The following is a 10,478-nucleotide window of genomic DNA, read 5'->3' as shown; positions in this document are numbered from 1 at the left end:
TTGTGCATGGGTGGTGCATTTTACCATTCGAATAAATGTATTTTTCAACAACTTTACGTTTGTTTACATCATTGACTTAAATTTGCTCAGTACAAGAAGGTGGTCATCGTATTGGCATATGGATCATCAGGACAGTGTCAATTTGAAATTGCAGGTTAAGTTTAACCAACGTTGCTCAACTACAACGATTAGTGCAAAATATGTATGGCCAACTGCGACGAAAGGTGCAAAGTGCGTTTGGCCAGCGTAGGTACCAACGATGAACTACGTTGGCAGTAGAGTTGGGATTACGTAGACCCAAAGATTTTAAAATAAGTCGGCTCAACTGCGACGAATGGTGCAAAATACGTTGGGCCATCGTAGGGTACCAACGATTAACTACGTTGGGTGTAGAGTTGGGATAACGTTGGCCCAAATATTTTAAAGAAGTTGTCCCAACTGCGACGAATGGTGCAAAATACGTTGGGCCATCGTAGGGTACCAACGATTAACTACGTTGGGTGTAGAGTTGGGATAACGTTGGCCCAAATATTTTAAAGAAGTTGTCCCAACTGCGACGAATGGTGCAAAATACGTTGGGCCATCGTAGGGTACCAACGATTAACTACGTTGGGTGCAGAGTTGGGATAACGTTGGCCCAAATATTTTAAAGAAGTTGTCCCAACTGCGACGAATGGTGCAAGATACGTTGGGTCAACTTCGGCCACAACGTAGTGCCAACGGAGGAGCATTATTTTACCAACTGTCACACTACGTTGGGCCGAAGTACAATGTTTGCTGGGTCACTTTGAAGTCATCTTACATCACCTTTCCACTCGAAAATATTGTTAGATTTGATATTTTTGTTATGTCCAAACATAAGACTTCATTTTGACCAAGTTTGGTCCATGTACTTTATGGGGTGAAATAAACCTTCCGAGGGGGTCACATTATGGGAAGTCACTTTGAAGGCATCTTACATCACCTTTCCACCCAAAAATATTGTTAGATTTGATATTTTTGTGATGTCCTGACATAAGACTTCGTTTTGACCAAGTTTGGTCCATGTACCTTATGGGGTGAAATTAACCCCCCGGGGGGTCACTTTCGGGGGGGTCTTACATCACCTTTCCACTCGAAAATATTGTTAGATTTGATATTTTTGTGATGTCCTGACATAGAACTTCGTTTTCACCAAGTTTGGTCCATGTACCTTATGGGGTGAAATTAACCCCCTTTTTGGGCTTTTTAGGGGGCTCTAGGGACCAGATCCACTCGGCGCGGTCAATCTTCCATACTTTTTGTGAGTGACATGGTTGACCCCAGTAACTTCAAGGGGTCAAACCTTTTGTACCTTATGGGGTGAAATCTTCTGTCGTAGGCTCTCGGTCTATAAGATAATATTATAAAATAACATGATATACAGCTTCGGTAATAGTTTGTCTTGTTGAACCATAGGCATACGAAGCCGAGCAACGTTATCAAGTTTAACATATTAAAGATTATTACATAGGCTATTTACAAAAAACACAAAGCTACGCAACAATTAAATATCGAACGTTTTCGACATCACACGATGTCTTCTTTAGGAATAACATATATACAATTTCTACTACATCTGAATAAAATAGGCTACAATGGTTATTATAAGGGACCCTTCAAATATTACGTAACGCTATAGAGGGGGAGGGGGGTTTATGAAAAGCGTTACGTTAGCGTCACATTGGAGGGGAGGGGGTTTAAGCAAAACGTTACGTAATGCTTACGAGTAGGGTAGTTTATTTGTGCTGGCTGGTATCGTCGTTTGGATACTAAATTAAGCTACGACATTCATACCTGCGAGTCTGAAGAAGACAATTATGTTTATGCATCAAGTTCGAACCACACAAGCGAGAGTAGGCCTACTGCTCCAATAGAAACATTTTTGAAGCACTCGGCAGCCGTGGCCGAGTGGTTAACGCGTTGGGCTTGCAGTCGAGAGCCTGCATGTTCGACTCCAGCCACCCGCACTTGCTGTTGTTTCTCTGGGCAAGAAACTTTACGATAATTGCCTCTACCCAGTGATCGATTTCGAGTAATGGGTAGTACCAAATTTAAAGTGCCCCTGACAGGTTGGATCCAAGTATAGTAACTTTTTAAACCATTTCCTAGCGCAGAATTACACTTAGCGAACTTTTTAATCTTAACCTCGTAGCTCGACTGGTTAGGGCGTAATTTAATCAAACGACTGCTCCGCAGCGCCACCACAGGCGAAACTCCATATTTCACTGCTCTGGGACGACTTTGGTGGTATTACGTCATCCTAAGTGGACGTCGTTAGCAACGGATGAAACAAACGCTTCCTAGATGTAATTGGTGGATCACAGTTTGGTCGGAGGTGGTACAAGCGGTTGCTTTTTTCGAAGATTTATTGTTTTTTGCAGTTCAATAAAACTGTACTGAATACTTTTCTACAAAACCTAAAATATACTTGAAGTGAAAAATGAAGAAATCGTACGAATCATCATTCATATTTAATTCATCATCACTATTCAAAAATAAATAAAAGTTCTCTCTCTCTCTCATAATGTGCCTTCAGTTGGCCATTGAAATCCTGCGTAACGGCCATCTGGATCTGGAAAATTGTTTCGGATTCGCCAAACAATGCATGACGGCATCACAATCCGATTGTTGCTTCCGAGAGCATCACCTTGTAGTATACACTCCAACACATGCCTGTAGGCATTTTTACTTGAGTGGTATTAACAAAATCATCTTCAGTGAAGTGAACATATACGACTAGTTTTGTATGGCCCATCCCAGTGGCGGCTCGTCCATAGAAACTGCAAAACTGCAGCACCCCCTGCACATTTCAGTATTTTATTTTTTTTATTAATTTAACGTTTTTTTTCGTGTTCTCTATAGATCCTACCGACTGGAAGTTTCATAATTTCTGGGTTTTAAAAAATATGATGATTTTTTAAGTTTTGTATTTGGCAGCTCTGAACTGCAAGCCCTGCAGTTGCGGTAGCCACTTTAACAAGTTGAAATTCTGCCACTGCGAATGACTACAATGCAACCGCCAACCAATCATAACATGTTACAAGAGGCTACCGTCCAATTGTGACCCTTCTAGCACTCATCCAGAGAGTTAATGCTTGTTTTGAACTTTCTTTGGTAATTACAGAAGAAAAAGAGCAATAGCAGTGGTGAGAATCGAACCCGCGTCAATGAAATGACTACTTTCTAGCCCTAACCCTAACCGCTAAGCCAACCAGCTGACAAAAAATCCATCACTTAATTTGCTTTCTATCATCTTCTTTTCGCCATTTTTTACGTCACTTAAACCGTAGCTTATGATTGGTTGGCGGTTTCATTCTAGTCAAGTTTAGTGGCAGAATTTCGACTTGTTAAAGTGGCTACCTGCAGTTGCGATCTTATAAAAGAAGAACAAAGAGAAATCGTGACGTCATATTTTGGCTGAGGTTGCTTCAAATCCCACAATTTCGAACTGCAAATTTTGCAGTTGCTGGTCACGTGGTCAGGCTAGCTACTGTTGCAAATACTGTTGTTTTCAAGCACGATATTAGGACAATTAGGTGGCTGCGACTGATGCTGTTACATGGTTAGACTAATGTGCTTTGCTTTCTGCACAAAAAGATAAAGCTTAGACTAGGTTTTCATTAGTGTTGTTAAATTAAATTTAAGAAAAGCTCTACGGTACCAATAAATTTTTGTAGTTACCAAACCTGGTGGATTTTTTATAAACTAAATGTAACCTAGGTTCATTGTTAACTTACGATAATAAGTTAAGGCCAAAGGTCACATGCTAAAACAGCCTATTTAAACTTGATGAACATCAGGAAATTAAGTGCTCAAATAGCCTCAGAATTCATGAAATACCACTAAAATAAGGTAAAATTTTATGGGGGTCATGTCCCTAGACCCCTTGGCATCGCGCCTTTGGCGCTCGCTCTTTCACGTATAGGCTACTTCCGGTTGCAGCACCCCCTGCTATAAATACCACGAGCCGCCACTGGCCCATCCCACTTTCGAACACTTGAAGAAAACTTTGACCATTTTCTTCTCAGTACCTTGTTTTGTGGGAAAGTGGGAAAAGAAAGCACACGGTCTTTGTCACTGACAATGTCACATAAACAGCAATTCGTAGGCATTGCCTCAACCATAAATTAAAGGTAGCCTACTGTTTGTGAGATACTGTTGTTACACTGCAAATGGCTATAGCCAGATTAGAACAAATAAAAAAGTATGAAAATTGTAGCCCTATGAAACTGCAATTTCAATTGAATTGAGATGCTGTTTGATAAAAGTAAACTCAACCTATTTGATCGAAACCTGATGGTAATAATAAGTTCACTTTTTCATTTCAGTAGTTCTTAATTTGCACATGCTTTAGACCAACAGAGCCCCACACATTTACGTTTTGCAGTAGCCGTACCATACTTTACCAAGTCATCACAGAGAAAGAATGTATCCTTCCCGCTTACTGTGACGTCACAGCAGTGTTGCCGTTTTTATTTTTGCAATTGAATGAGTGCCAGATTCGCCGATGTCAACGAAAGTTTGCAAGCGTGTAACTTAGTAGCCTGTTGATATATTTTACGATTTGCTGGTCAGGGAAGTTTGTTAGTGTCATCTTTTTGGTATCTTAGATAAATTTAGCGAATTTATTTACCTGTCAGAGGCACTTTAAGTCATAAGTAAAGTAGACAACCGGAAACAGACATTGCAGTCGGCTGCAGCGTGGGTCAGGTGTACGTCGGAAGGCGTACACCGATGCATAGCGCTCAAGTCCGCTTTCCCACAATGCAGGATAAAGATAAACAAACAAACAAAACTGATGACCCCATTCGAAATGCTTAGCTTTCCTTGCGGTTTCTTTTGCGCTTTTGTGATGTTCAATGCATAACCAAACAATGAAAGGTTAGGATCGAAAAATTTTGGACGGTGGGCTACTAAACGTTTTCAGTAGGTAGATAACGTTTTAATTTGTAGCGGACGCTGCTTTCAGCATATCCACCCATACACAGCCATCAGTGGGATGGCAACATTCCTGGGCAAAGTCGGCAAGGAATGATAGGACACGAGGTCGATTACGCTGCTGTATTGTTTACTAACTCAACTCAGAAGATCAATGCTTGCTCACAACGTAATTGTTTATAGTTTTTAATCTTCGATCCAGCAACACAGAAAGTAAAGGAAAACACCGGAATATTAAAGCTCCACCACCAACAACTGGATACGAAATGTTGTCGCTGCTACATTAACAATAAACTGATCCAAACGTCATCCTGGCAGTGCCAAAAATAGAAAACAGCAGCAACAACGAAACTGATATATTGCTTTGGAATTACCAAGACTGATTTCTTGATACTGGTTTTAAGTTCCGATTTTAGATATTGCATTCAACTGAAAGAACCGACTTTTCATATTGAACAAAAACTCAACAACTATTGATTTCCACATAGCAAAACCTTAACACACTCTGATTTTTACATGTTGTAGAACTCTACAAAAGACTAAATTTTACGTAGCAAACGACTGATTGATTTTCACATAGCAAACGACTGATTGATTTTCACATAGCAAACGACTGATTGATTGATTGATTGATTTAAAATCATGAGCTTAACTTCTTTAAGAAGGTACTAGTGTGAGATTGCGAGTTTTACATATGATCACACAACGCAACACGACTGCAATTCTACATAACGATGAACCAAGGTAGGAATTCGGCATAGTGACGTTGATTACAGAAGTTGAATTCCCGATTGCTGAATTGAATTCCCGAGACGTGTAGTTATGCGCTCAAGGCGGAGTCTTCTGGAAGATTCTAGTGACGTGTACGTGTGACGTCAGAGCTCTCTGGCGCTACAAATTCAAAAAAAAATATACTGTAGCTAAAATTTCATGTCTCAACGTAAGCTTTAGGTGCATACAAACCAAGATATTTTATCAGCACGTGTTTCCACGTCATAATTTTGATATGAACTGGCAAAACGGGCTTTGTAATGGAAAAGCGTCACATGGGGGAGGGGGGGGGGGGTTGACAAAAGCGTTACGTTGGCGTCACATGGGGGAGGGGGGGTCAAAAATTCGGAAAAACAGCGTTACGTAATATTTGAACGCTCCCTAACTATAAACAGGAAAAAACAAAAACTGCACAGTAGCCTACTTCTGACTAGCTCAAACTCAACGATATGGGCTCTGCGAGAATCAAAGGTAACTGCATCATAAGGTGTTGAACAGATCACATGATGTGGTAGAAAGGCAAGGTGCGAAAAAACTAATTTTAAAATACAGAGCAAGAAAGATGAGCCGCAAGCATGCAATTGTCTGTTCAAAGGTGGATTGTTACGTTTTATGTACAAGGCTTCTAAGATTTTAGTCTGATACTCAGTCCTGCCTCTGGACATGATCTTAAATTGTTTTATAGAACCTTTGAACAGACAATTGTAGCCTATGCTTGCGGCTCATCTTTCTTGCTCTCTGTATTTTAAAATTAGTTTTTTCGCACCTTGCCTTTCTACCACATCATGTGATCTGTTCAACACCTTTTGATGCAGTTACCTTTGATTCAAGTCAGAAGTACTGTGCAGTTTTTGTTTTTTCCTGTTTATAGTTGTAATAACCATTGTAGCCTATTTTATTCAGATGTAGTAAAAGTTGTATAGGCTATATTTTATTCCTGAAGAGGACATTGTGTGATGTCGAAAACGTTCGATATTTAATTGTTGCGTAGTTTTGTGTTTTTGTAAATATATAGCCTAATAATCTTTAATATGTTAAACTTGATAACGTTTGTCGGCTTCGTATGCCTATGGTTCAACATGATATAGCCTACGTTCTTGTGCAAACTAAGCTAAACTAAATGATAGCCTAATCTGCTTTTATTTCGACGTTTCGTCAATCAGACACGACTGACTCGTTTTGTTTACAATTTAGGCTATAGCCTATATTTTTTAATCTCAGTCTGTATTAAGCGGGCCCCACCACAAATTTGTAAGATCAAAATACAATTAAATCGTTTGCAAAAGCCAGGGATGTCTAAAGAAGCCTATCTAATACTGTACGGCATCAACCTTGAAAACGTTGGATTGACTGCTACGCCTTTTGGCCCACCTCCTAAATGGTTTTTCCATGCCTGAATTCAGCAATTACATTCCAGCTAACTGCCAAGTCAGCAAATGAGATGTAACTGGAAGTAATCCTAGGCACATTTCTGAATTATACGCAACACGACTGCAAATCTCACGACTGAATTATACGCAACACGACTGCAAAATACAACGCAACACGACTGCAAAATACAACGCAACAGGACTGCAAATCTACATAACGATGAACCAAGATAGGAATTCGGCATAGCGCCTTACAAACGGTTGATTACTGAAGTTGAATTCCCGATTACTGAATTGAATTCCCGAGATTGAATTCCCGAGTGCAATTATGCGCTCAGGACAGAACTTTCTGGACAAATCTAGTGACATATACGTGTGACGTCAGAGACGACAAAGCTCTCTAGCGCTACAAGCGACATTCTGCCGTCGTGAAATTTACCTTCCCCTTCTGACCGTCGAGTCGTTCGGTCTATTCTCTTTTAAATTCCTTCTCTGAGAGTGTGCATTTTTCAATTCCCCGCTTATTTCATAATGTACCGGTAGTGCCTTTTTGTCAATATTAGCCTATTGTGAGAGTGGCATTTGTGGAGAAGCGTGGCCTAGATTCCGTGAGAGCGAAAGCTAGATATATTTTTGCATGCTTTGAATTTTTACAACGTAGAAATGCATTTTGCAATTCTGATAAGTTCCGGTTAAATGTTCTCAAAATGTAAATTTGTTGGTTTAAAACATGGTACATGTTACACTCCTTCTACATAGGCTACATAGTATTCTTACATTGAAACAAAAAATATCCGATGTTATTATCTGATAATGACATTTTTTAACCTACCGGTTGACTTGCTTATAATAACATTTAGTATTTTTTCCTGATTTGGCCTTTTTTGAAGTTTGGGTCTGGCAACTCTTTGCCTTTGGTTGCAGTAGAGCAGAGGTGAGAGGTCCGCAAATATGCGGTGGTTGGTCGCGACCAAGACGATCTGACACCAACAACAACAAAAGGGAAAGATGGCAAAACCCAAAAGTTTAATCTCGATCTCTACAAGCCAGGACAATACGCGCCTAGGGTTTTTCAAGGATGGTTCAAGCGACATTTTTAGCTGTCACACAAAGTTAGGGGGGTGCTTAAAATAGTTTTTGTGTGAGTACATCTGAAAAGTACGGTATGCTACAAGTCATCAGATAACACACTAAAAAAGTTTTATGTGAAAATATTAAAGTTACCCCCCCCAAGTGCAAAGTGAAAAATTTAGGGGGGCGCGCCTAAAAAAATTCAGATTTTTCAAGATATTTCTTGAACTACTTGTCACAAACACTTCACATTGGTACCAAATGATGCCAAAATTGGATTGCTTGTGCATAATTAAACTTCGGACATAACTAAACTTCTTCATGATATAGTTTTAACAAAAATAGTGTCATTTTAGCATAAAAGTTACTTTTTTTTAAACATTTTCTCTGCATTAACCTTGATATAGCCTACACTCTAACAACATAGTATAACTACATTTAGCTATTTATGAAAACTTAAGACTTGTTATTTTTAGTAATTAGACATATACACTATAATTTACATGATATGCTTTTTGGTTATAATACAGTGTACCGTAGTTAACTGAACTTCAATTATATATCCATAGAATATAGCCTAGCATTGTCGGCTAGCCTACTGCTTTATGGTCAAATATTAACTGCTACTATATAATAATTTTCAGTCTTAGTTTGTACAGTGCTTAAAACTAAAACATTGTGAGCTTTGTTGCCACTGTTTCTGGATTTTCTGTGACAAGATCCAAGACTATTCGCGAAATTGGAGGTATCAGGTACACTGAAATAGACCAGTTACCCAGAGGAATTTTACCATAAAAAAGAAATGTGATCGAGGTGATGCTTTATTTACTTCAAGCGGACCGTGCAGGATGTGAAGGTCGAACAGTTGGAGATGCTGCTTACATGGTAGCATGCAATTTAACTGATACTTGGATGTACTGCAACATATACACCATGAGTGCAAAACAAGTGAAAATTAAAGTACTGGCTATTTATAGGGAATTTAAGAATAATCTGACAAAATCAAGAACAAAGTTTTATCAAAAGCTGGAAAAAAAGGACTATTTTGATGAATACAATGCATCTACTGAAAAATTATTAGATATTTTCTGTGAAAGTAAAGAAAGAAGATCATCTCTGGAGAAGATGTACCAAATAAAAATGGGAGAAATGGAATGGAGTTTTCTAGAAGATATGAGATCAACAAGAAAGCAGGTTTGCTTGGATGCAATTGACAGGCAATGGAAAAAAACCATGGAAAGGAAAAGAAAGCAGGAAAAAGCACTGGATTTGATGGAACAAAAACAAACTGAAAGACTAAATCTCCAACTCGAATTTGCTACTGATGTAGAGCTATCTAATGACACATCTTCAGAAGAAGAAGAGTCTGTCTGTTTTGATCCTTCCACAAGTGAACTGTCCACAAAGTGAACCACTCCACAAGTGAACCTTCCACAAGAAAGGGGGAAGAAAAGACCATTTGAGGAAATGGTTGAAGATGCTGATGATGAACTTCCACCTCAATTTCAACATCTTAGAACTAGCTCTCGCAACATCAAACCTGAATTTTATCAAACAGTAGATATACTGATAAGTAAGTATCATTGCTCAAAGTCACAAGCTGTTGCAGCTGTCATTGAAACTGGGCGACATATGTTTGGACGCAAAAATTGGAAGTATCATCATCAAAATCCTGATCTAATTGACTTGGATACTGCTCCAGACAAAAAAAGTATTATACGAGCTGAAGGAGCTATCCATGCCTTGTCATTGCAATGCCTTGTGGAAGAAATCATGGAAAGTAGCGATTCTGTAATTACATACCACACAGATGGATCTAAAGTTCAGGGTACTGGTGCTTACTGCGTACAGAGTATCACTATTGATGGCAAATATAGAAGACTTCCAGCTTTGCCTATCAGTAATGAGTGCAGGGAAAATCTTTCTCTCTTGAAGCAAACCATTCTGACCATCTTGTCAGTCATCAGTGGTGTCTCTGCCAGTGACATATTTCGAAAAATTACCTACCAAATGACAGACGCAGCTTCTCATAATATGCACGTTGATGAAATGGTAGCAATGGATTTGGGAGTTGATCATATCCCACAGCATCTGCTGTGTCACACTCATCCCTGCTTAATGTTCAACCGGAAGATTGTTGAAGTTGTTCGAGAGGTGGAAAATGAGCTGGGTACAGAAAAAATTTATTCAAGTTTTTTAGTCAATGCAACCACCCAGCATGATACAGTTTTTGAACAGTACCTTGATTGTATCTCGCGGCTGATATCACCTGATTTTGATCATAAACCTTGGAACTATTCAAAAATG

The sequence above is a fragment of the Aplidium turbinatum genome, chromosome 18 (assembly GCF_918807975.1).
Source record: "Aplidium turbinatum chromosome 18, kaAplTurb1.1, whole genome shotgun sequence".
Taxonomy (NCBI): Eukaryota; Metazoa; Chordata; class Ascidiacea; order Aplousobranchia; family Polyclinidae; genus Aplidium; species Aplidium turbinatum.
This window is presented reverse-complemented; position numbering follows the sequence as displayed.